This window comes from Hemiscyllium ocellatum, chromosome 25, assembly GCF_020745735.1.
Source record: "Hemiscyllium ocellatum isolate sHemOce1 chromosome 25, sHemOce1.pat.X.cur, whole genome shotgun sequence".
NCBI classification, from domain to species: Eukaryota; Metazoa; Chordata; class Chondrichthyes; order Orectolobiformes; family Hemiscylliidae; genus Hemiscyllium; species Hemiscyllium ocellatum.
Window position 1 is genome coordinate 23,317,895 of NC_083425.1, and position 26,210 is coordinate 23,344,104.

General features: G+C 41.1%; 1 protein-coding gene across 1 annotated transcript in view; it reads right to left on the bottom strand.

Annotated features, from left to right (window-relative positions):
• Nucleotides 1-5,708, bottom strand: part of bahcc1b (BAH domain and coiled-coil containing 1b) — a 242,676-nt gene extending 236,968 nt beyond the window's left edge. The window contains exon 1 of the mRNA XM_060844917.1: nucleotides 5,156-5,708. The gene's annotated coding sequence lies outside the window, so the exon portion shown is untranslated. The remainder of the gene's footprint in view (nucleotides 1-5,155) is intronic.
• Between the last annotated feature and the right edge of the window lie 20,502 nt (nucleotides 5,709-26,210).

Below are 26,210 nucleotides of genomic sequence, written 5' to 3' on the forward strand. Positions count from 1 at the left end.
ACGTATCAAAACCGAAATACCTCATAAGGTCAGACATTTCCTTCTTTAGGCTCGAACAGCTTTTATCAACAACAAAAAAAATACATTTTGCACAAAGGGCCCTTTATTGTGCGATGGCGCTCTCACACGGTATCACAAAAGTTACTCACATACAATCGCATGAAGGGAACTTGCCAAAATGATTGAAAATAAAGATAGCAAATCTCCTTTCACGGCTGCGAAGCCTCTCTTCTGGCGTCTGTGAAGCCACTTTGTGCTAAACCTTTCTTTTTATTTATTTTACAAATGAATCTGTGAGCACGCCACAATTTACTAAAACCGAGGGGGTTTTATTATCAACCATCTGACCAGCTAAATTTTAAAACAGACTGCTTCGACTAGGGAGGGAATCAAGGGGCCGGTGTGACCACACTGAATGAATTCCATTTGAACCCTGGTTTGTGTCCAGTTAACCTTTCTACCGCAATCTCTTCATTTTCTGCCTAGTTTTCACCAAAAGAAAAGTCACCACGTTAAAGAACAGCGTTTGTGGATGTGTGAATTATTTTATATATAATTTCCAATAGTTTGGGCATTACGTGATGTATTCCCCCGGCAGGGAATTTTTGTTGGTTGATTTTTTTTTGTTCTATAAAAGTGCAGCACAGATACCGGTTAGATGGTCTTTGAAAGTGCGAACTGAAAAGAGTTCAAGATGAACTCGACGGTAGAAAGCTTTCAAATCAACTGGAGAAGGAGAGATTCCCTTCCCAGCACGTTCAGGTTTATTTATGTACTGCAAACCAACCAAGGAGATGCTGTGCTGACAATATCCAACTCGGTTTCTCTGCTGGTGGGTTTTTAAAAAATGATCTGGTTTCGAATCCCGATTCCCTCGCCACACGTTTGGAATATTCAATGGAAAATTAAACAGATCTGATATGCACAGTCAGAACTCGCAGCTTCACCAAGAAGTTTCATTATTGAGAATGTGCGGAGGGTGTGTTATGTGATAAATCGCACTGCCCTCAGTTAGTCAATTCAACGCGGACCCTCGAAACAAAATATCAGCTCTGCTTTAACGCCAGGACTGTACAGCAGCTCACTAATGGTCAAGCTCCTAAGAACCAGCTTTTGTCCCGCGTTTATACAATATACCCATTTACAATTGTTGATCACTTGAACAGGTTCCTTTTTTAAAAATGCTCTTCATTTATAAATTTTCATATGAGAAGTGGGCGGCCCAGGAAATTCGAAAGAGTGACCATCATTTTCATGTTGTAAATATTAGTCGAGGTTTTTTTTGAAAGAAATAGTTTTGGCGTTTTCTAAATAAATCCTTGTATAATATAAAGCAAGATTCGCCCTTTACCAATGTGTAGAGGAGGTGGGAATAAAATCTAGCTAGAGATGCACGCCTTTTAAAAAAACATCTTAAATGATTCCAAATTAAATATTGTTTTACAATTGAGCAGCAATTTTGGGAGGTTATTTTTCTGACGGATCTGTCAATTTTTGATGTTGAAATGGACGTTAGACAAGCCCCTTTCTTCGCTTACGGTTTTCTACAACCGAGTGAGCCTGTCACATCAATAGTTTTAAAGCAGGGAAAGTGAATTTGAGTGTTCATCACTCAAAACTTATCCAAGGGCTTAGTGCTCTTGCTACATGCATGTTGTGGATATTCATGGCTGTTAATGATCAATTTACTATTCAGCAACATGCTGAAAACACAAAACGATGTTCAAGATGTTAGGGTGGTTATTACCAATCGCTATCTGTGATGAATTTATGTATTGTAATGAATTTAATTACCGATGTAAATAAATGTTGTACACTGTATGGAGATGGGCTGTTTTAATCTTGTGTGGGGTGTCCACGCGTTGACTCAGCCTGCCCGAGGCTGCTGGAGCGTTTCGAAGAGGGAATGGTGGACGCAATACAAACTGCAGCCCCAGCTATCTGCTAGGGAGAGGCTCCCTTCCTCCGCGCTTTCCCGGGAAGATTGAGGGGCACCTCATGTTCGATGGAAGTCACCGTCACTGTGTGGGTGGGGGTTGTGAGCGCACGTTAGTTGAACCCTCCGTAAAAAGAGTGTGAAAATTAACGCTGTTGAAAATCTTTATCAACGGTCTCCTTGTCGGATTGCAAACCCCTACTCCACCCGGCTCGAGGAGTGATATTTCCCAAGAAATTGTAAATTGGGGATTTTACAGGTCATTTTCGGATTCTCCCCACGGAAATTCGGTGGCGGCTGGTCGTAAATGTGCAGAACGGGACGGCGACGTTAAACTGCCGGGCGCAGGAACTGCCTCCGAGAGAATACTTTCCGTTTCAAACCTCAGCAGTGGGATGCCCTACAGACTGTGGCTGGGAGTTTGCAATATATCAAAGCAAAATGCTTTTATTTGATACAATGGTCCGCAATGAGACTACGGGCCGGGGTGGGGGGAAGGGTTCGACAGGGGACAAGGACAAAAAAGACAAAAGGAAAAACTAATTTACATCTGACAAAAAAAAGAGTACAACGATTAAACTGGGACTAGCGATACTCAGTCCGCTTTCTCAGCCGACAGCGGTAATTTAGGTGAAAAACCATAGTGTCTCACTGAGCTATGAGGAGTTAATTTTTTTTGGTGGGGGGTGGAACGGGAATAAGATCCATGTATCTTTGGAGCTAATATTTCACCGAATGCAAGCTCATTTGCCTGCTAAGTAATACTATTGAGCCCGCTATTGGAGTGAAGATAAAAGTCAACGCATCCACAGTGATCTCTCCCCCTGTCTCTCTCTCGCTGCGTGCTCTCTGCAACACTCGCTTTGCATATATTGAAACATTACACAACCCCCCCGAGCTCAGTGCCTCAGTTTCTGTGTGGCGCTTCAGATAGAAGTCTATTTTCTTTCCACAGTTGTAGAGGTTGGTGCCGATAGGCCGGAGCTTCTTTCATTGCCATCTATTTGGGAGAGTGAATGCAAAATGGCGCAAATGCAGCATTCCCTGTTTGCAGTCGATGAGCCCTCAGATTTACATTATAAGCAGATCCTCGTGATGTTTGATCTCAGAGAGCGGCGCTGGGGAAGATTTGAGGGTATTTGTGCTTCAGGCAACACACTGCAGACTATGTCCACTGCCAGTGTGATCCGAATCGGTTACTCACAGGAGAATTCACCCAACGTCATATGGAAAGAGCAGAAACCCTAGAATAAAACTGAAAACAGATACATGCACTCACACACTCGGCAAAACTCTGCTCTCTTCATATCAAACACACACATACCTGAGATACTAATGTTAAAACCCCGGGACCGACCTGCAAGTGTTCTGGGAAACCCCCACACGTGTTGCAATGATTTTTTTTGTGTTCAAACTGCAATTATACTGAGGTGAAACTTATTGCACACATTTATCTCAAAGGCTTGCAGTGCACCTCATGTTAAAGTACTTCCATCGTTTACATCTGCAGCAATGCATCGAGCCCCCTTTCATACTCATGACGACACCGTCTTTTTAAAATAATTTCACCCAAATAGGCGCTAAAATGTTCGACCTTGCCGAGCAGAGCTTCTCTTGTTTTGTTTTCACCTCCCCCTCCCACCCTACTGCATTTTAAGGAGATAATTAGCAACCTCGCCTTTAGTCAGCAGAGTACAATAAGATTATAACCAACCCCCCATCACAAACAGTTCCCCCAACCGCGGGGTTCCTTTTCAAATTGCTTTTCTTCCTCCTCTTTTGTGGTTTAGAGACACAATACGCAGTAAAATAAATAATTGAAAAGCGTAAAGATGTTCTGCTGTTACACCCCGACCCTTTTCCCCAGTAATGTGCCTACAATCAAGATTGGGTTTTATTCCATCAATGTTAACCTTAAAAAGGTTGGGGGGGGGGGGGGGAGAATTCAGCAGATAGAGAAGGGATTACAGCGTTCTGCATGATTTAACTTCCTCCATGCCAACAGAGACTATCTGTTCATCGCCAAAGAAAATACTCAAATTTCTGCTATAATTTGATTAAAAAACAATAGACGTTTGAGGTCCTAAATGTGCTGCAGCTGAAAAGAGTTTAATCTATTTGTTCGAAAGCTGCAAAACAAGATCTAATTGGCAACGTATTAGTAATCCTGCAACTGAAGCTCTGTCAGTTTTTTAAAAAAAATTACTAAAACAGAAGGATTTATCAACCAGGGAAAAGAATGTGCTCGCCGAATGGAATGGTACCAAGTGACAACTTTGGACAGAACCTGAGTTAAAACAACATGCTGCCTGTCTTGTAAATGTGGCACAATTGTGTGAATTGTATTAACTACATTTTCGCCGGCTTCGGATTTATATTTATGAATACGATATAAATCACCAGACGTTGTGTGCTGCACCAATTTATTACGGGTCCATTTTCGCCTTGATTCCCGATGCATCAGCCCTCCCCCCCCCCCATTAACAATCATGCAACGGTAGAAATATATATATATATGTCGCCGGTGGAACAATCCTTACAAATTAGCAAAACAACAAAAGCACCCATAAATGAAAAATCTGAAGTATTTGCTTCAGAATTTCCCTAAACGAACAGTTGACACGTCCCTTCTTATCTCTCCCCAGCACAAACCAAACCAAACCATCGCTCTGTGAATCTGAAGATGAATTGTAGGGAGCTCATGAAGCGAAAATAAAAATCCGCGGGTCTCCGCCATTCCACCCACATGCATCTCCCAAATCCTGATGGAAATCAAACCAACTTCTGTATGAAATACAGCGTTCACTTCAAAACCCAGTTAAAATTGCACGTCTTTTTTTGGGTCTAGATTTCCAGGAAATTAAATATCTATCTTGTCCCCTTTCACCTGGGTTTGATTTTCTGCTCGTTTTACACTAAAGCACAGCTTTGAATTGGACAGCCAAAAAAAAAGTTATTTTCAAATAAAATGAATCGCCAACCCCCACATTCCTTTGCAGTGTAGAAGGCGAGCCGAACACTAAAGCTCGTCTTGTTTATTTTCCAGAAGACAGTGTGGACAATGGTTATAGGACATTCTTATCATTTAACTGTTCACATACACTGTGGTCCCTTCCTTTGCTGTTATAGTTCCCTTTCGCCCGCTTAGACGTTGTGTATATTTATAAACCGCTGACGGGGGAGAAAAAAGATTTCTTTTTTTTTAAAAAAATGACATACCAAGGCGATCGATGCAGGCGGCAGATCGAGACTGTTTCCTAGAGAAAGCCCAGTTGTAAATATCTGCACGGTTTGTATTTTGTCCCGGGTTGCCTCTGTTTTGTTAAGGATTGGTGTGCAAACAGGATTCTACCTGTCTCCATACAGTAAAAGAGGGAATGAACTCGGTCAAACAGATGCGTTCTGCGCTGCCACTCCGCTCTCAAATTTATGGCTGGCTGACGTGCCTCTTCTCCCACAATGGAGCCGCTTGACATTAACCATAAAATTGATGAGAGAGAAGCGAAATCTAATCTCTTTTCCAGATCCTCTCCGCTTTTTCCCGGTTCCAGTATCCCACTTCGAGCAGGCAGCCCCACTCCCTTTGTCTCAAACCCGGCGCTTCCGCCACTATTTTTTTTGCCGCTGTTGGGAATTTTTTTTAGACGGGAGGTGGGTGGGCGGAGAATTTCTTTTTTTTGTGGTGGCGGGGGTGAAGGTAAAAATCCTAATACTGCGAACGGAAAAAAAGAAAGGAGCTACAAATTCTGCCAACTTCCTAAACTCGGCTATTGTTGGGTCCACAGTGTTTGGAACTGTGCTCAAGGCACGACTCTTCAATTGAACCTGGTCAACACAGCAATTTCCACAGCACCCCCCCCCCCCCCCGGTATACGACTCAGCCCTTTTAAGAGAGAAAACCGCACATTTAAAGAATGGAGTACACATGTACACACTGAGCTACGACTTATTCTAATTGGGGCTCACTGTTGTTTTGCTTCTTATATAAAAAAAAGCTCATCTGTGACCTCTGCTTCTTTCATGTTGGTTAGATTGACGATAGCAATGCTTCCCGCATTGATAGTGATGGGGAGACAGAGAGAGAGAGAGACCAAAGGGGCCAGCGCGCTGGAGGAGACAGCTCTCCCCAGATAAGGTTCTTATCCTGAACTGCCTGCTGAGGTCACAGCCCTGGGAAATACACTGACGTCATTCTGGGACCCCCAGGTGACGTCACACAACTAGGGCAGCGTGACGTCACACACCTGATGTCATCGTCTCTTGGACCCCCTCCATCCGCCCTCCCTCTCCCACACCCAACCAGGAAATCGAATGGCCTGAATGTTTTAACCCCTTGCTCTTTTTAAATTTGCAGTCAACCTTTTCCCGGAAGCTCGTTGAGTGTAACTATCAAATGTCTCCCCCCCCCCCCCACTTAAAGGCCGCCTGCATTTTCACTGCATCGTTCTTCCCCTCTTGTTGTTGGCTCGTTGTTTATTGGCTGAAAATATGTTGCTGGAAAAGCGCCCAGCAACACATTGATTCCTGAAGAAGGGCTTATGCCCGAAACGTCGAATCTCCTGCTCCTTGGATGCTGCCTGACCTGCTGCGCTTTTCCACCAATACATTTTCAGCTCTGATCTCCAGCATCTGCAGATCTCACTTTCTCCTCGAAGGTTTTAACGTACCGCGAATCCTCTTGCAAGGATGCCTTCCTTGAAGAAGCTCTCTTCCTCCCTCTACAAGGATTTCAGCGAGTCCCTCTCTCACTGCACACCCCAGGTCATCTCCTCTGCACAGAAGCTCTTCAGCCACGTTCTCAAACAGACTCGCTACCACAGCCACATCTCCCTCCTCAGCACCTGCCTACGGAACCGACTGATCCCACACGGACTCCGGACTACATTCCGACCAACAAAATTTGGACCCAACCAGGACAACCTGTACTAATTCCTGAAGAAGGGCTTATGCCCGAAACGTCGACTCTCCTGTTCCTTGGATGCTGCCTGACCTGCTGCGCTTTTCCAGCAAGACATTTTCAGCTCTGATCTCCAGCATCTGCAGACCTCACTTTCTCCTCGTTGTTTATTGGCATCAACATCGACTTACTGCTACCACCCTCCGCGCCCCTCCCAGTACGAGCCTCCCCACGCTCGGTGACTGCATGGTTCCCATTTTCAAAGTCCCGGGATGACGCCAGCACAAGTGACATGATCGTGCAGGTCTAAATGCACACCGGTGCATTTAGACAACCTGGACATTGACTTTCTTTGCTCTCTCTCTTTCCCCACCCAACCCTACATCATAGCCAGGATGAGCGAGAATCCACATAGGAGGAAATGGTGCTGCAAATGGATGCAGCTGTCAGTCAGCAACTGCGTGGATACAGAGACAAGTGGAGTGCTGCTATGATAGACCCAAGCACCCTTAGCCTTCCCAGGCATGTGATAAAAGCAAAATTGAAAGAAAGTACGCCAGTAGAACTACACGGGGATAATACATTGATCAACATTTTCTTGAAGTTATCCTATAAATGCATCATTTCATATTTATAGTCAATTCTTAGCATACTCTTAAGTTTCAATTAGTAAACAATTGATTCCTTAGATAACGTTTGTTAAATGAAAACAAAACAATTAAACATTTCTTCTTTTCTAACAACATTGTCCACCCACTTATCATACTGGATCATTTGTGTTTGCGGAATGTGATATTCCCATCAAATTCATGAGCAATTAAACAAAAGTTTAATTTTTCCTGATTTTCTGCTTTCATTGACATATTCAAAATTATATAAGAAACAATGCTATCCTACAAATAATTAATTATTTAAACTGTCATATTGTCACAATTAGAAAATTAACAAGTAATTGAGAACTTTTAAAAATTCTTCATGTACATACAACCTGAAGATTTTTTTTGTTAGTTTTGCATTATCCTATTGGTTTGCTAACAGTTTGAGAGAATAACAATGGAAATAACTTTCTACATCACCTGTTTAAAAGTAATCTGGCAGGTTAAATCTCTTCCAGTTCTGTTAAGAACTTGGAACAAAAAAAAACTGTATGGACTGTATGGAACATGGACCATAAGCAGAAATGTTTTTACCTTAACTCTTTCTCCAAACTGATGTTATTTCACAGTTAATTTAGCTATGGAATAATAGTTCATTCTGTATTTCTATCAAACCATTTTTTTTCAGTCTATAAATGTATTACTGAGTTTCTTCCTAATTTGGACAAGTGGGACAAGCAACATTTAAAACACCAGTTATCCAAAGTCTACTATATTAGCATTGTGCCTTCCTAACATTCATCCCCAATCCTATTCAGTAGTCATGCATATAGTGTCTGGGTACCAGATTGGTGGCTATCAGTATGGAGATCATCCAACAGCATAAATGTCTGAATTCCATGTGACTGTTGCAGGAAGACTATTTAGGGGCATCAGCCATATGTACCTAAATGACTGTAAACAGCAGTGTTACTGGCACTGTGGTATGTTTACACAACATTTCATATGTGGTCGTTCCAAAACATTGCCAAGATACATCTTGCACACTATAGCTCAAACTGAGACCGCATCAAAGCAATGAAAGCAATATACTGCCAGTTGCTTTGTGAGGTGGTTGTACAGACATTTTGGTTAAGATTTGAATTTCATGGTACTACCTACTGGAGAAGTATTTCCACAAGGCATTCCACACGAGGTGCAAATTAAGCGTGCTAGTAACTTTTCTTGTATGTATCAGTTTTGTCTGACAGCAGATTTCTTAGATACCCTAAACTCCCCCTCAGATAATACTTGGTAATTCAAAATTCTTATTTCAGTGATTTTATTGGCTCAATATAGGAAATATTATCTGAAATCCTACATGACAGTTTTTCCCAGTAGATGAATTTTCTAAATATATTTTAAAACTAAATAAGAGGCCCTCTTCTGTCAGCACACTATAGAGTAATTAAGAAGAAGGATGCTGTTGGATTACTTGGTGATTCAGCACATGCTGCACTCACAGATGGTACATTTCAAATTCATAAAAGGGACTGCCTACAAAACAAGATTTGCTATGTCAGTTGTCCAGTGTGGGATGTTAAAAAGCAGAAGCCTGGAATTATCCAATTGGAGGGGAAAAGGAAAGATAACTCACTGTGGGCTACTTTTGACTGTCTTTTAGTAACAGGCTAATCAATAATAAACAAAAAGTGGACATCCACAGGACACTCCCAAACATTTTGCAGCTAATAACTTTATTTGTAAGGTAGTGAAATGCAATGTCCAATTTGCATACCACAAGGTTCCACAAACTGACCACTTTGTCTACTGCAATGGTGTTGATTGAGAAATGTGCTGTACAGGACTTGTGGAGAACTCCCCTGCTCTTCTTCACATCATGCCATGGGAACATTTACATGTGAATAGTCCGATGGGTCTCCCTTTATAATTTCATCTGAAAGATGGCAATCATGGCAATGCAGCACTCCCTGCTCACTGCACTGATGTGTCAGCTTACATTGAGCATCAAGGAGGGGGATTTGAAATCACAATTTTATGACAGATGACAGTGCTTCCAACTGTGCCAAACCAGTACATTAGCAGATGTCTGGGACCAAGAAGCAGACACTTTGCCTTAGGAGATTGTGAGAATACATACAATGCTTTCTTAATATAAATCAATGGAGGTATGGGATACTTTGCTTGCTTTCAAAATATGCTAAAGGCACTGTCTATCCAATCAAGAAATTCTCTTTTTGTGATTCAGCAATTCCACTTTCACACTACTATCAATTATCATGATTCAAATGCTGTTGACATTCATCACTGAAAAATTTCCGAAGTATGATCTTCATGTTACGTCACTATTGTGGAAATTGTCTCAAAATCACATTTTACCTGCCACCTTTGATCTTACTCAACAAAGACAATTCATAAACTAGCAAATGACTGTAGTTACTCCCTGTGCCTCCACTTAAATTGAATGATGGAAGGGATATCACACAATCTACTAATCTTGACATGGGCCAAGCTCTTTGAGGAAAACAATTGTCTTCAAATCATGATTTAATCATTTATTTCTGACTTTTTTTTAGAAGACCACACAGTTGCAAATAATCACTATAACATTTATGTGAAAATAAACTATTGAAGGCAATAAAACTTGGGGAATGTCAGATCCTTTGGCATAGCCAGTTGCCCTCACTAATATCTGATAACTGGCATATGATTTGACAGACCAGTTCAGAGATACATGATCATACTCACAGAATCATATCCAACATTCATCCAACACTACTCTTGGGTGTGCCCTCATGCACCATAAAGCATTGACTGCAATCAAATGAAGGACATTAGTGAACCAACTGGTAACATTACTGAATTATATTTCTGCTATTAGCCCACAATGATATATTTCCTACAAATTGTTATGATGAATTTAGAACTGATGATTTCCACCAGTATAAATATAGTATATGATTTTTGTATTATATACTTTCCTTAAGTGTGAAACAACATGACATCAAATTGCTTTAGAAGATTTCATTACATTTTCTGTATAACTTGAGAAGGAGTGCAGCAGAAAAAAACAGGACCACACCATGCTGACCAAGTCTGGGTAACATGGAAAAGGCCAAACCTTCTTGTGAATGGAGTCCTCCGGAATTTTAAAACAGTTAAAACCACTCAGCTCAATAAAACCAAGCTTTATGAGTTAACCTCTTACAACTTATAATTGGGTCTTGGGCTGCCACATTATCGAGATGAGAGTGAGAATCATGCAAACTTACATGTGAACACATGAACTTGGAGCGAAAGTTGCCTTTAGCCCCTCAAGGGTTCTTTACCATTCAAGAAGATAGTGGCTGATCTATTTCTGTTCTGAATTCAAATTTCCATCTACCCCTACCCTGTAATCTTTGATCTCATTGTCTAACAAAATTCAATCTGCCTCATTAAAAATATTCAGAAACCTCACCCCCTTCAATGCTTTCTGAGGCAAAGTTGCCCAAGATTCATAAAACTCTCGAGAAAAAAAAAATCTCTCCATGTCTGTCCAAAAACGGTGATTCCTGACCTTATAACAGTGTAATAAAGTCTCTGTTGGAGTCTCCATTCTAGGCTCATCAACAAGAGAAAACATAATTTCCATGCCCACCATCTCAAGAACATGCAGGATCTTATATCGTTCAGTAAACTCACTCATCACTCTTCTAAATTCCAGTGAAAACAAACCAGACTGTCCAATCTTTTTTCATAAGACAATCCATTTACTCCAGGTATCAATTTAGTAAATCTCCTCTGAACCCCCTCCTATACATTTCCATCCTTCCTTAAATAAGGTGGCCAAAACTGTACATAGTATTCAAGATTTGTCTCAACAATGCTCTGCAAAACTGAAGCATAATATCATTATTATAAGACAAACCAAACAGAAAAATAAAGGATAGTATTCCACTAGCCTTCATAATTACTTGTTATACCTGTACATTACATTTTTGAGGCTTGTGTTCAAGTGCATATAGATATTTCTGTACTTTAGAATTCTGCGGTCATTTTCCATTCAGGTAATACTCTGCTTTTTTATTCTTCCTGTAAAAGTGAACAACTTCACATGTTCCCACACTATTCTCCACTTGGCAGATTTTGTCCACTCACTCAACCTACCTATAACCATCTGCCACCTCCTTTTAGAGTCATACAGTCATTCAACATAGAAACAGACCCTTTGGTCCATGCTGACCATAATCCCAAATTAAAGTAGTCCATCTGCCTGCACTTGGCATTGAAATAGATATCAAAAATAATCCAGTTCAGAGATCTTCAGCTAATTCTACTTCTTGTTTTTTGCTTCATTACCGTGTGCTGTCACTTGCTGTATTTGCCAGTCAATCCCTTTGCCTCATCTCTATTGGTGTGTGCTCTCTCTCTCTCTCTCTGTGCTCATCAGTGTCTGATGGACTTTTCCTTAACTTTCTCTGTCTCAGCCTTTGTGTGTTTGATGCTGTATCGTGGGACACAAGTTGTAGAAGGAGGAGGGATGGAGATGGGGGGGGGGGGGGGGGGGTGCGGGGGGAATGGGGAGAGGAGATGTCCTGTTAACAACACAATTTCATACTTCTCTTCATGTCATCTGCAAATTTTGCAAACATGGCTTCACTCCACTCATCTAAGTTATTGATATACATTCTAAAAGGCCAAGGCCCTAGTACAGATCCCAGTCATCATATTCTGCCAGGGAGAGAAAGGCCCATCTATGCATCACCTCTGCCAGCCAATCTCCTGTAGGTAAGCTCTAAATAATGTGTTCAGAGTTACTATTTCATACCACTGGAATGGGTGAGATTTGAAGCCAGACCTTCAGGTCCAAGCTAATCCCCTGTAGATATTTTCCTAATCAATCTGCTCAGAGATGTTATGACACGCCCCTGAGCATGTGGGTCTTGAACCCCCAGGCCTTATGCTCTGGAGATTGGAACACGTCATCTGCACCACAAGAATCCTACCAATCTTTGATATATACTAAAGATTACCCCTACATATGAGCTTATAACCACCAATGATTGTTTATGTTTTAAAGTCTTATTAAATTACTGAACAAGTTGGTTAACCATTATTAGAGTAACAAAGTACTGCAGACCTAATTGGCTCAATAATCTGGTTGTTAAGTTTCCCACAGAGGAATAATTCAGTTCTAATCTTCCATTATCTCCATGGAAGCATTGTGAGACTAACGGGTCTCTACTGAAAATCCACCCCAAGAAAATAGTTCGTGATTGGCCTTTGGACAAGTTGACAAATCCAAATTTGAAAAAAAACTACAGAAATTGCTGAAAAAACTCAGACACCTGGTAGCATCTGTGGAGAGAAAGCAAAGTTAACTTTTCAGATCCAGTGACATTTCTTCACAACCAGGTTAAACGTTAACTCTGCTTTCTCTCCACAAATCCTGCCAGACCTGCTGAGATTTTTCAGAAATTTCTGACATTTTTCCTGATTTCCAGCAAACGTAGTTCTTTGGATTTTTAGTTAAACACAGATTTGAGCCTTCCTCAACTCTTATAAACATCCAATTCACCAATAGGAACTTCTCCAATGTCAAATTTAACTATTCTTATAGTCTTATAGTTTTTTGAGCCAGATTGTCAATTTATGTTGCTATGAGTTTTGCACTTTAGATCCTCATCTAATAGGATGTTGGTTGAAACTGCTTAAAATTCATTTCACTTTAGGAACCTTATGACTGGCAAAGAGAAGACACTTCTATCAGTTTTAGTTCATTGAAATTCCAGTCCCGTTCATGAATAAACAGTGAGTGGTGTACTTGGTAACATTATTATAATTTATTGACACTTTTGGAATATTTAGTAACCAGGCCCAACATCTTGATTTCAAAAAAAGGCTTGTTCTTCATTAACATCATCTAAAGGCAAATAAAGTTTCAGCAATGTGCATAGACGTGATATCCAAAAAAAAAATTGATTCCACCAGTGGCAGCAAAATGGTGCCAACTAATCACAACCCACCTACAGTGATGATCTTATAACACTTGTTGAGCAACTAATGAGCCACTTAGCCACTATAATCCTAATGGGAAATATGACATTGTAACAGAAAAAGTCTAAATTTCAGCAGGAAAAATTTGATTTAGCAACAAGCTTCTGGAAGTGCCAGTATGTAGTGCAGACATGTGCCAAATTTGGTGAGAGAAATTGGTCCCAGTGCACACAAAAAAGAAACAAGGCATGACTTGTAGGGTCAGCAATAAGGTATATTTGCATGTTCACCATCTGAACTATAACTTAATGGACCAGATAAAACTTACCCAATACTCATTTCATTTATTTCAGATTATTACCCATATAGTGAATTGGAACATTTATCCCAACATGTTTGCAACATAAAAAAAACTAAAAGAGAATGTGTGAATAAGAGTGCAAAGTGAGATTTATCTGGTAATATAAAATAAAAACAAAGGATATGTGTCCAAATGATAGATAACAAAATTTTGTTTGTAAATGATAGATGTAAAAACAATGGTCTGACATTATGGAAATGTAAGAAAAGAAATAACAAGGAAAGTATTGCAGGTAAATAATATTATACACACACACACACACACACACACACATACACACACACCAGGAGGGGTGAGAAGATAAACTGCAGGTAGAAAAAAGATCTGTCAGCTTTGGTATTATTTTTCAAATATCACTCCCACCCACACTATTGCTTTCAGATTTACAGAAATAAAGAGCCATAAAACTTATTTCCAATGTTCAAAGTTTTTGGACTCCAATACTTTAAGGAACTAAATTAATCCATGAAAACAATAACTCATTTATTTAGGAGGGAAAGTTTCGAAATTGCTGCCATTTAATAGAGATTAGAAAAGAGGATATCACCAGAACTACAATGATGACTTACAGAAAATGTTAAATCATCGTGCTCATAAACATGATTGTGAAAAAAGCACAGAATGGTGCTTGCAGTAACATTAAGGTACCCGAATAGATAAGGGTACTTATGCATTCGTAACGCTACACCTCTCATCCCACTGATATAGCTTTCACCCCACTTGCAGCCAACATCAATACCTGCACAGTACAGTAAATCCAGTACCTGATAAGCAAGAAACACAAAGTGAAAAATGGAGCATTATTGAAGAAGAGGTAACAGTAGTTAATTATCGGTGAGATGTCAATTGCTACAAACTAGAGGTATGGAATTGCAACTGCTCCCATTTAGTTCCATCAGTAAACACATCCGAGTGGGACCGTTAAAACTGAAACAACATCCAGATTATGACCAGGTGTTACTTGTCTCCTTACCCATAACAAAATACAACAGTCCAGTTATTCTCAGCAGAAAAATCAAAACCTCAAACATTCACTGCCATCTCCGATGTAAAGTGATGCGCAAGAGTGTTGGCTTTCGCATTGCAATCTGCACATTATCTGCAATGGATCCATTATTTATGTATGCATTAAATACAGTAGAAGCATTCAATGAGAAATTCTCTTACTTATCATGAATGTTCCAACTGTTGCTAGGAATGCTTTGGTACACAAAATCAAATGCACAATCATGACCAGCTTCAACTCATTTGGAGAATTGCTTCAGGCAACCATTCATGGTACCTCATGAATGCCCACTGTTTAACGCTAACACATACAAAACATATGTAATACCACAGAAACAGTCTGTTGATACTTGTAAATGAAACCAAAAAATGCTGGAAAAGATGCAGCAATTTTATCAGTGTCTGAGATGAGACATCCAACATTTGCACTTTTTTCTTCCCTACCTCTATAACTGACATTCAGTTCAGCAACAAAACATACATTAAATAATGTTTCTGAAAACACAAGCACACAAGACTGCAACAAAAATGACCCTTGCCACGGATCTAGATCCATCAAGGTGAATCAGAGATGCATGTGGAAGTTCTGTATTCCCTGTAGATCATGTATCTGCAATGCTATTCATTCAACTATGAGAGACTCATAGTAGGACACATGCACAACCAATGTAGAGAAGTTAATGATACACTGGAGGCAAATTCACCGGCAAAGCCCATTAAAAATCTACATCAGTAGCATCGCATAGATGAATAAAATTAATTCACTTTTAATAAGCCTTACAGTTTGTTCTTCCTCTATTGCGCAGAAAAATGTGCCAGTTGTCCAAAGCCAAACAAATAAAACATACTCGATAGAGAGCAAAAATTAAACATATAACTATGTGCAAAAGAATATGAGTGCTCATTTATTGAATTGGCTGGAAGGGTCATGAAATACTTTCACTCAATCTGAAGTCTATTGCTGTTTCTGCTGATCAGTACTTTGCGAGTCTGCACAGGTACTGTTTTGTGATTGATGTCATAAGATTCTTCCTCAATGGTAACATACAGGATAAAATGGTTGACACCTGAGATACACCGTATGGCTGTCCGCTAGGTTTGTGTGCAGTATTAGAGAGCAGACATTTCCTTCACTCTCCTGCTTGCGCAGTGTGAAGGAATGCATAGTGCTTCAGATGTTCTTTGGCCAGCTCACAGATTTTAGATACTACTTCCAGTTTGAGTCCGAGCCTCCACATTCATTATTCTATTGCCATTCACAGGTAGCACGTTCTGCTGAGATATATTTCTCTGCTGCAATACCTCCATTGCCAAGTTTGCAAGAAAATTATCTAAGTCCTTTGTGCTCATGAGCTGCCTTTCACAGATTTACACAACTTACCTTGAGAGGTGAAGGCAGGGGGTTCATCCCTCATAAGGTCCTATAGAATCCATTGCTGAGGAACAATGAATCCAAATTCTGACTTGCTTGTAGACATTCTTTCTCCAGCGTTTGTGAATATGGAATTTTTGAGATAGTGGGCAGAAACTTTCTCATGTAACTTACAAAGATTGTATTTAACTATTCATTGAAAAGATAGATTCAACCCAACTTGTTTTCTACTGAGTACTTTCTGGGGGACAAGAACAATTTGCTTTCAGTTTCATTTTACTACCAGTTAAAAAAAATCCAGATTTAGTTTACAGCAAAAATGGGATGATGATGATGATGGATTGAAATCAGTTGGAGTGTACAACTGCCAAGATTAGAGTGCTGCTGGAAAAGCACAGCCGATCAGGCAGCATCCAAGAAGCAGGAAAATCAATGTTTTGGGCAAGAGCCCTTCATCAGGAATGAGGCTGGGAGATTCCTGAGTGGAGAGACAAATGGGAGGAGAGGTCAGGCTGGGGGAAGGCAACTAAGAGTGCAATAGGTGGATGGAGGTGGGGATGAAGGTAATAGGTCAGAGAGGAGGGCAGAGGGATAGGTGGGAAGGACAATTGGCAGGTAGGACAGGTCATGAGGATGGTACTGAGCTGGAAGGTTGGAACTGGGATAGGGTAAGGTGGGTGGAGGGGAAATGAGGAAACTGGAGAAGTCCAAAGTGATGCCATGGGGTTGAAGTGTTCCGAGGCAGAAGATGAGGCATTCTTCCTCCAGGCGTCAGGTGGTGAGAGAATGGCATTGGAGGAGGCCCAGGACCTGCATGACCTCAGCAGAGTGGGAGGGGGAATTGAAATGTTCAGCCATGGGGCGATGGGGTTGATTGGTGCGGGTATCCTGGAGATGTTCCCTAAAGCGCTCTGTGAGAAGGCATCCAGCCTCCCCAATATAAAGGTGACTGCATCAGGAGCAACAGATGCAATAAATGACATTTGTGGAAGCACAGTTGAAACTTTGATGGATGTGGATGGCTCCTTTGGGGCCTTGACTAGAGGTGATGAGGGAAGTGTGGACACAGGTTTTGCAATTCCTGCAGTGGTAGGGGAAGGTGCCAGGACGGGAGGGTGGGTTATTGGGGGGCATGGACCTGACCAGATAGTCATGAAGGGAACGGTCTTTGTTAAAAGCGGATAGGGATGGGGAGGGAAATATATCTCTGGTGGTGGTGTCTGTTTGTAGGTAGTGGAAATGTCAGTGGATGATGCGGTTTATGCAGAGGTTGGTGGGATGGAAGGTGAGGACTTGGGGGTGGGGGGGAGGTGGTTCTGTCCTTATTGCAGTTGGAGGGTGAGATTTGAGGGCGGAGGTGCATGACGTGGATGAGATGCACATGGGAGGGGAAATTACGGGTCTTTAAAGAAGGAGGCCATCTGGTGTGTTCTGTGGTGGAACTGGTCCTCTTGGGAGCAGATACAGCAGACACGCAGGAATTGGAAATATGGCATATGTCTTTGATCTCCAGGCATCACTTTTGCTGTGTAGAACTGTGAACCTACCACTGCCAGTTGACTTTCAGTCTGTATTTTAGGTGGATTTCAATGTAGGTGATTCCTGCCTGAAACAGACAGGAACCTATTATTTGTTAATCTGGGCTAAATTACCTTATCAAGAACTCAACATAAGTTTTGTCTTTGTTCATAATGGTACTGCCAGATTATCCCCCTGCCCAAAAGCCATAAGTGGCACAAATTTGGGATCTACCCATTATCAATGGGATTTAAACAAATCCTCAGCAGCTTTAAAGAGAAGTGCTGAAGAGGTTTCAGGGATATTTTGTATTATTATGTTTTTTGGCTACTTCTACTTGTAAAAAGTGACTGTAGAACATTTTCATCACTTATGGGAACTGGAAATACACTTTCTACTTCATGGTGGTCCTTCTGGCAATTCCATTCTGGCCAGAGAAAGGAGATATAATTAGAGTTGCAGCTGCATGGTGAAAAAACAGAATCCTCCCCCTTCCCACACAGACTGTCGACCCAGGGCAGCATACCTGGAATTCCCTTAGAAGCAACGCAGGAGGAAAGGCTACTCTTCGCTGGAGACTCTGTTGTTGCATTTATTGTCAACAAGTTTTGGAGAAGCTGCCTGAGTCAAAACTGCATAAATTAAAGCAGCCACAACCACTGCAGACCAGAACTTCTTTGACAAACACACCTTCCAGGTTGTGATAGAATATATAAATCACATCAGTCAACCTGCAGTTGCTGCTTACATAAAGGAAGTGATGGATGCATTTATGTTGGAGATATTCTTCATTTTCACTCTTCATTCCTGCAGAGCAAGTGAGATGCTGACTGATTGAAGATAAGGATTATTAGAGTCCTTTCAGGAGCTCACACTCAACTGTACTACAGTCAGCTTCATGGCCTAACTGAAGCTCTCACTGCTCAGACCATTGGAACTTTAAATAATCGCAATGAATGGCAGGTATGGCCACTTTTGCAAAGAGTATTCCATAGGTTTAGTAGGTTTGCTTTGCAACGGAGTCACCAAAAGAAAAACCCTTTCAACGCAGTGAGGAATAGGACACTATTGATTTAAAGGATGGGGTGGAAAGGATGAGTGCTTGATTGATCGAAGAATGCTTTGACTGAACAATCCTATCTCCCTTTCTTTAACAGTCATACCTTTAACTGTCCCAATCTTCCTATCCTTATATTACCATTGGCATTTATATCAATTAACATTTTGACAGCTATTAAAGGAAGACTTGCTGCCCAAAGTGATTTCAAAATAGCTTATAGCTTTAAAGGCTCAGAAAAAACCTGAACATTAATTATTATCCTGATGCGAGGTCCTACTATTTGCCGTAAGTGCTCTCCTACTTGTATATGTGCTTCCTAAAGTGCTATATCAGTGACATCAGCATCAGTGATGGAAGACTGTTGTGGTTCACCCAAAGCTCCTCGAGCTGGTAGTGGATACTGGTGAGACCTCTTCTGGAATACAGTGTTCAGTTCTGGTCGCCCAGTTATAGGAAAGATACTACCAAGCTGGAGAGAGGTCAGAAGAGATTTACCATGATGTTGTCAGGTATGGAAGGTTTAAGTAATAAAACCAGGCTCGATAGACTAGGACTTTTCTCACTGTAGTGTGGGAGATTGAGAGGTGACCTGTTAGAAGTTTATAAAATAATGAGAGATATCGATAGTTGTCCTTTTCTTAGGAGGGGAGATTTCAAGACTGGGGGCATATTTTTAGGGTGAAAGGAGAGAAATTTTAAAAAGTCACAAGAGGCAAATTTTTTACACATGAACTTCCTGAGGATGTGGTGGATGTTGGTACAAAGCGGGTACAATGACATTTGAATAAGTACATGAATAGGAAAGATTTGAAGAGATATGGGCTAGGAATATCAGGTAGGACTGGTTTAATTTGGGATTATATTCAGAATGGACTGGTTGGGCTGAAGGGTCTGTTTCTGTGCTAAGACCTTATGACTATGGTGAGCAACGTGGAGTTGATAGGTCATGAGGCAAGTGCAACTACAACTCAGTCATTGTCATTGATGCTACTGGCTTTCTGAAACCAAACATGGGCTGTGGTTCTGATAAAGTGAGTGTCCAGATGTGTTATTTTAAGAGTCAGCAACAAGTTTCTTTCCAATTGCACAACTGCTCATTCAGTTTATCTGTGAATTAGCACTATTTCCATTGATCACTGAGAAAGCAGACTGTAAGACTTATATGATCCAGTTTCATGTCCATATTGATTTGAACTTCCAGCCTATCCAAGGAGAAGAAGAGTAGTGGAATTTATAATCTATATGTTCCTGACAGAAACGTCTCTGAGAGAAAAGATTACTTTTATCGTGTCTATTGAGGTAATCACTCTCATTCTGATTGGCGGAGTTTAGATGTAATATCTCAGAATCCCAAAGAGTGTGCTGCTCCAGAATATCCTACTTGGTCTGTAAACTGCCCAGCAGACAGTCCAATGCATTGAACAATTGCTGGCACACAAAACTTATTTTATTTTAAGATTGGGTTTGCAAACACTGTGTCATTGACTTGTTCTGGTAAGCTGGTGTATGAGGATGCTCCCTATGAGCTGTTTCCTGGGCCATCCTTTTTATCTGCTGTTACTTCAGTAAATGATCTAATGCACATGACTCAAGCTATATCATGCAAATTGCTGATTCTATACAGTACTGATATTTGGGAGCATGAGACCAAGTGACACTGCAATCTTGGAAGGATTCTTCTCCTCATTCCATGATTCTAGAACTCCTGAGGCAATTGATTGTCCTAAACATGAGAGGAACAAAGGTTAGGAGACATTGGCAAAGGTAGACCGTATCTGATCAGTGTAAGAATTGGTTTTCATGCAATGTATTTGAGAATATTACTTAGAAATGTAAAATGAAGGGAAATCTAATTTGCTGTTCGTACCACATGCTCCATTTTGTCAGAATGTACATACTTCCTCGATTCTCCTTTCTACTAGAAAAATGTGTGCATATCCTACTGAAGAGTTTTGAAGACATCTGAAGCAGCTTATCACAGTATACACCTTCTTCCTGTCATTATGTAAGTGTAGTTAAAGAGAGAAGAGTTAACCAGATTGTAGCAGCCGCTCAGAGTGTAAGGGAAGGGAGTGGGGAATAGAAGGCTTCACAGTAGTGGGACTAAAGTCAGTGTGGCAGTGCTATAGAGAAAGTAAGAGAAATATGAAGGAGAATGGGCTTGCACTTGGCAATTCTGCTGAGGTCATTATTTGCTATGGCTTGAGAACAGTGTTCGTGCTATTGGTGTCCTCAGGCACCTCACTTCAGTATTTCAAACAAGTCAGTTTTGGTACTTACATATGCCCTCTGAGCACCTACATAGTAGCATTAGATGATCTTCAGGGTTCCCAAAGGAAGTTAGGAACGAAGGACACATAGGAACACAGGAGCAGGAGTAGACCATTCAGCCCCTCGAGTCTGTTCCGCCATTCAATAAGATCATGGCTGATCTGTGGCCTAACATCACATACCTGCCTTTGGCCAATATCACTTAATACCTTTGTTAACAAAACATTATAGGAACATAAAGTTATGCCGCCGCTGCTTCAGAAGATTTCACTTGACTCACCATTGTTTAAAAATGCACCTCCCCTTTAAGAAGCAGCTAGGTACCTCCATGTAATGGCTATCTGCCAGATTTGTCACCCTCCCAATCAGTGAGCTGTCTATTGGAAGGCTAGTAAATGCTGGAAGCTCAGTAATTATACATTAATGAGGTCTGACCACAAGAATGGGGCCCCTGACAGGTGGAGCGTGCAGCTTATTCAAGGCCTGCCTGATGTATGCTTCACACCACCTTATGTTTTCTTTAGCTTTCATTCAATTGTTTACTTAACTGTGATAAAAGTTGGAATAAGATTTTTTTTGATGAACTACAAGTCTGTGAGTGATTGTTATCATCCAATCTGAACTCATACCAGCTGTTGTTATGAAAATAAGTCAGGTTGCAGGCATGAGTTGGCATATTTTCAATTATGTCAGTAAAATCTTGGAATAATTTGTGAATTCTAGTGAAGCACTTGTGTTGGTGTGCATAAATAGTGAACTCAAATGTAGTCTCAGATCAGGCGAGGTTAGGTACCAATGTATATTCGGACTATTGAATGCCGATGTAATGTAGACCCTATTTTGAGATGATCTATTCTCATTGTACTTCTATATTCTATTTAAAAATTTCTATGGTCATGTTTAAGGTGGAAATTGCCTATTTATACTGGTCACCCAGTAAATGGATCTGCTTGCCAGAAACAGCACTACAGTGCCCCTACTGACAGTAAAAGGAAATTACATCATGAAACGTTTCCACAGATTGTTTCTGTTATCAATGCAGTCATAGAAGTTTGTAATGAAAAAAATGGAAGAACGTAATAGAGACAGCAGATCTTTAGGAGGTCACAGAAGACTAGATGTGATTTTAGTGACTTTGCATAAGCAGGGAGTGTGAGAAAGTATGAGATAGTGCAAATCAACTAGGAGTGAGAGTGAAACATAAGTGATGAGTTTGACAAAATCATTGCTGTTACCTGTATTGATGGGTCCAGCTTCTTTTCACTGCTCAGCAGGCCTTGCAACATTTGTGGGGGAAAACAGAATTAATGTTTTGAGTCTGGTTACTCTTCTTCAGACTCTTCTTCATTAACATTAACTCGGAATTTTTGTTTTTGTTTCAGATCTCCAGCTTTTTGTTTTAATCCTTTCACTGCTTATCCATACTGACTGATTAATATCAGAAAGGGAGTGGGGTAATTTTCACCTTCACAGAGCGGATTGCTGGCTTGCTATAAAACCTGTCTAACTACATTCTTATTATATCTTGCACACTTCCACATGCATCACATGAAAAAACCAGACTGCATATACATTGAGACTAAATCTTAAAGAACATAAAAGCTCTGATTACTATCCTCCAACCCTTCTGCCGATCATCTCCTGAAATTTAAGTAGACACGCTCCCTGGACAGTAGCAACTAGTGAGTATCATATCAAAGTGTTGACTTTTCAAATATGAGGCGACAGTACGTGGTGAGTAGCACCACCTCTGAATTTAATCCAGTCCACCCAACACCCACAAAGACACATTTCCTGCAGGAGGTAATGAACAGCAATCAGGAATGGAAGACTAAATTGACTTTTTATTTGCAATCAATTTTAGTGGCCTCACTATTGACCTGGCTGAAGCCAGATAACTCAGCATAAAGAGATGATTATACATGTGATCTTCGTGGTTTACACAACTTTGTTTAATATTAAGCAGCACATTTCATCCCAAGATCATGTGCAGAGTGACAAATTGTCACTAACATAACACGACACAGATACAGCAAAAAAGAAAGAAAGACCTTTCTTTTTATTTAAAAATACTATCGATCATTGGTCTCCTTAACCAACAGGTGGAAAAGGGTGCAAACTGACTATAAGTAAAATGTTTTATATATCTCAGCAAAATTTGGTGGATAATGAACTTCCATTGACAATTATTAAAAGACATCTTTTAATTATCTTACTCATTCACTTCCTTCTCAAACTCCAGACCTACAAAATTCTTTGATAGTTGCAAGTCAGGCTCACCCAACTCAAATTATTTTCACAGATTGTATTCCTTGATGATTGCAGCAAGCAATATGTCAAATTTGAAAACATTGCACAGACCTTCAACAGACTGTTATCTTTTATGGTTTGTGTTTATACTGGCAAAAAAAATAGAATCAGAACCAAGGGTCTCAGGGCAGTTTTATGGCTTTCAAATATTGTTTGATGTATTCTATGCAACTGGCCCTTGACTGTTAGTTAGATAATGTTTATTTAGGCAAGGATTATGAAGGATTTCCAACTAATAATATTCTTTTTCAGTGATGTTTAGCATAAAGAGAAGGGCTAAGTTGAACCATGTATTTGAGACCAATATTTTGGTGTACAGTTAAAAATTAAAATATTTGTGTACCTGATTGTTTTTATGATTGAATTAAGATTTTCCTTTACATTCCTTTGGATTACTAATTGTCCTCCTCTCTTAATCAAATGATTTGAGCTGGAGTGCAGAGGTGATGATATCCTACATTCACCGGCTTAAAAGACATGGCTGCAGCCATAGTAGAGTTGAGAGTGTGGTGCTGGAAAAGCACAGCAGGTCAGGCAGCATCCAGGGAGCAGGAGAATCAACGTTTCAGGCCAAAGCCCTACATCAGTGATCCGAGAGGATGGTGAGATAGATGGAGGGGGGAAAGGTAGTTGAGAGTGCGATAGATAGATGGAGTCAGGGTAATGGTGATAGGTTGGAGAGGAGGATGGAGCAGATAGATGGGAAGGAAGATGGACAGGTCATGAGGGCAGTGTTGAATTGGAAAGTTGGAACTGGGATAAGATGAGGGGAGGGGAAATGAGGAAACTGGTGAAATCTACATTGATGCCATGTGGTTGGAGGGTCCTGAGACTGAAGATGAGGCGTTCTTCCTCCAAGCATCGGGTGGCAAGGGAGTGGCGATGGAGGCAGCCCAGGACCTGCATGTCCTTGGCGGAGTGGGAAGGGGAGATGAAGTGTTTAGCCGCGGGGCAGAGGGGTTGGTTGATGCAGGTGTCCCGGAGATGTTCCCTGTAGCGCTCTGCAAGTAGGTGTTCTGTCACCCCCAATGTAGAGGAGACCGCATCAGGAGCAACAGATTCAGTAAATGACATGTGTGGAAGAGCAGGTGAAACTCTAATGGATGTGGAAGGCTCCTAGGAGCCTTGGATGGAAGTGAAGGAGGAGGCGTGGACACATGTTTTACAATTCCTGTAGTGGCAGGGAAGGTGCCAGAGGGGAGGGTGGGTTGGTGGGGGATGTGGACCTGACAAGGGAGTCGCAGATGGAATGGTCTTTATGGAAAGTGGATAGGGTTGGGGAGGGAAATGTACCACTGGTGGTAGGGATCTGTTAGTAGGTGGCGGAAATTGTAGAGGATGATGCAATGTATGTGGAGATTGGTGGGATGGAAGGTGACGACTGGGAGTTTCTGTCCTTGTTGCAGTTGGAGGGGTGGGGATTCGAGGGCAGAGGTGTGGGAAATGGGTGAGATGCTCTGGAGGGCATTATCGACCACATGGGAGGGAAACTGTGGTCTTTGAAAAAGAAGGCCATCTGGTGTGTTCTGTGGTGGAACTGGTCCTCCTGGGAGCAGAGGTGGAGGAATTGGGAATAAGAGATAACATTTTTACAGGAGGCAGGGTGGAAGGAGGTGTAGCCCAGATAGCTGAGGGAATCAGTGGGTTTGTACAAGATGTCAGTGTTGAGCCATCACCATTGACAGAGATGGAGAGGTCCGGAAGAGAGAAGGTAGTGTCTGAGATGGTCCAGATGAACTTAAGGTTGGGTGGAATGTCCACGCACTTTGATTCTCCCTCCTACTCTGCACACTTCCATTTCCCCTTCCACTCCACCAAGGACATGCAGGTCCTGGGCCTCCATCATCACCACTCCTTAACCACCCAATGCCTGAAGGAAGCAAGTCTCATCTTCTGCCTCGGGACCTCCAACCGCAAGGCATCAATGTGGATTTCACTAGTTTCTTCATTTCCCCTTCCCTCATCTTAAGCTAGTTCCAACCTTCCAACTTGGCACCGCCCTCATGACCTGTCCTACCTGCCCATTTTCCTTCCCACCTCTCCAAAGTATCACCATTACACCCATCTCTATCTACCTATCATACTCGCACCTACCTTCCCCCCAGCCCCATTCCCCCCCTCCCATTTATCTCTCCACAGCCTCAATCCTGATGAAGGGCTTTTGCCGAAATGTTCTCCTGCTCCTCGGACATTGCCTGACCTGCTGTGCTTTTCCAGCATCACACTCTTAACTCTAATCTCCAGTCCTCACTTTTGTCCAGTTGACTGCAGCCACAGTAGAGGCCATTGGTTGGAATATTCCAGAACTCACTTGATTCTTAAAGGTTTCCAGCAGATTGGAAAACCACCAATGTGGCACCCCTGTTTAAGAAGGGATGGAGTCAGAAAGCAGGAAATGAGAAGCCAGTTAGTCGCATATCTGTCATTGAGAAAATGATAGCGTTCTTTAGAAAGAAATAACAGGACATTTCAAAAGGTTTTACACAATCAAACAGAGTCAATGTAACTTGTGAAAGGAAAATCACATTTGACAAATTTGCAAGAGTTCTTTGAGGATATAACAAGGAGAATTGATAATAAATGTGGTGTACTTGGATTTCCAAGGGAAATTCATTAAGATACATTATTATTGCACAAGATAGGAGCTCACAATTTTGGGGATAATGTACTCTCATGAATTGAGGATTGGTTAACATACAGAAGACAGAGTTGGGATTAATGGATCTTTTTTGCATTTGAAAGATATAACTGGTGGGGTGCCATAAACTTTATTTCGAGGGCCTCAATTATTTGCAATCTATATTAATGACATGGAGAAGGGTACAGCATGAAATATATCCAAATTTGCTGTTGATACAAAAATAGGTGGGAGAGCATGTTGCGATGAGGATATAAGGAATCTACA